We start from the raw sequence: 1,963 nt of genomic DNA, 5'->3' as shown, positions 1-1,963 counted from the left end.
TTACTTAAGCCCATGGACAAGAAGTGCAAGATCCTTTGTCATCTTTTCCAATTCCACTGTTCCAATGCAAGTTGCTTTCAGTTTCTCTGTAAAGTCCAACAATCTAGCATTTCCATCCAACTTTGTCCTGGAAAGATTAAATCTCTTAGTCTTTTATTCACGAAGTATAATTTCTTTCTTTCGGAGTACAGGTGGGGATATTAATTTTGATGAATTTAGTACAAGAAAAATTTATTTGGATGGATTTTGACATTTACCTATGCACAAGACCTCGAGGCTAGGCAAAAATTGATGCTATACTATTTGTGCTGGTTTCACCTCCCTTCTTATGAACCCGGTAATGACGAGTAACAGTGTCATGTGCTACCTCTGCTTCAATGGTTTTTCCATCTGGACAAACCTGTCAAAAAATGTAGCTTCTTAAATCAAAATCCATGCTGAAAATACATGCAAATAAAAAAATGGCAGAAAAAGATTAGGAAAGCAATACTAGCACTGATGTCATCAAGCTAAGAGAATCAAATCCTGTTCAATGAAAAAATTTGTTCAGATCACATTAAACATAAGCAAGTCTAGTGAAGAATTTTCTAAATCCTTGTGTGCAACCAGTTTTATTACAAGCAACAAAGCTATCACAAACTAAAATCTGCTTGAAGATCACAAAAGAATATGATATCCACCTTGAGCCAAGAAATCACTCCACATGTAGCCAATTGGTAACTGAGATATCGATCCACGGTACATACTGAAGTATGCAATAGGAGCAAGCTTCAATTTGTTTTTCCTGAAGTCATTGATGATTCCTCTTATGCCCCACCATATTAGTAGATCCACAACTATATAAGATAGCTGGAGCCAGAAAGAAATATTAAAAAAAGATCTATTGAAAACCACAAAAGCACCAAAATCAAATAACAAAATATTATTTTGGCAAAAGACTTATCCAATAACCAACACTTTTAGGAACTCATGCCAAAGGGTGAGGAAATGCATATGTTGGCCTGCATATTAAATATCAAATTCTGAAGTTATGCCTAACTTGTTATGAAACCTTATCTTACCTATATAAAATTGTTAAGGCAATTTAAACTCACGTCCATGGCATTGTGAAGAAGATGTGAAGAGGTACCCCAAGGACTTCAGCAACATGTGTGTGTCCTGCAAGCCAGAGCAGATGATAGAGTTTGATCTATTTCATTCTTAAAAAGTCATGTGCCAGTGTTACACAAATCTGCAAACAATAAACATGTTCTGCAAGAATGAAAGGAAAACTTTTCTTTTGAAATAAAGAGCAATCAACAATAACCTTATGAATTTGGGAAACAAATTCTGGAAAAATAAACTTCTATGTTCTACATGCTTTTTTATGTAAAAGCCTCTGAATTTCAAACTTCAAATTTGCAAGTTACTTTTGTGATCCTAGTTTTCCTATTCCCTTTCTAAGAATATTACTAACAATTTATATTTGATCTACTAACTACTCACCATAAGCTAGAGGATTGGCAATAATAGCCTGGGCTCTAAATGGAACACCGGTCTCCAAATCAGGCGCCATGCATGCTGTAAGAGTCCGAGTTTTTCACGCAAAACTGTTTTTATAAAAATAATAATTTTAAGTTCCTGGAATAGATTCAAAATTTAGAAGTTTTAATTTGAAAATAAAAATGTGAAATTTAATTTTAGTGAATTTTTCTGAGTTAAAAAATGTACCTTCTTCAAAAAGTTTTTGTAAAAATTGCGTACTGACGCTTAAGCTGGCAGTACCGGCTCTAATTTGTCCAATACCGCGTATTTTGGAAAATGAGATTTTGAAAAATGATTTATTATTTTGAAAGGGGTAAAAATAATTTATAATAAAAAACCGGACACTAATCTTAAAGGTTTTGGCCCAAAGTGGGCCAAACGGGCTAAAAACACTAACGGGTAAGACCGGACTCTTCCTTTCTATCTAAAGAAATATGGT

General features: G+C 34.0%; 1 long non-coding RNA gene and 1 pseudogene across 1 annotated transcript; both read right to left on the bottom strand.

Annotated features, from left to right (window-relative positions):
* On the bottom strand, positions 1–744 carry LOC107640398 (annotated as a pseudogene).
* LOC107641787 lies at positions 960–1,564 on the bottom strand. The gene is made up of 3 exons (XR_001620429.2): positions 1,486–1,564; positions 1,095–1,158; positions 960–1,001 (listed from the first exon to the last, which is right to left on the bottom strand). It is a non-coding gene; the product is annotated as an uncharacterized LOC107641787 (long non-coding RNA).

This window comes from Arachis ipaensis, chromosome B05 (assembly GCF_000816755.2).
Source record: "Arachis ipaensis cultivar K30076 chromosome B05, Araip1.1, whole genome shotgun sequence".
Classification (NCBI taxonomy): Eukaryota; Viridiplantae; Streptophyta; class Magnoliopsida; order Fabales; family Fabaceae; genus Arachis; species Arachis ipaensis.
This window is presented reverse-complemented; position numbering and strand designations above follow the sequence as displayed.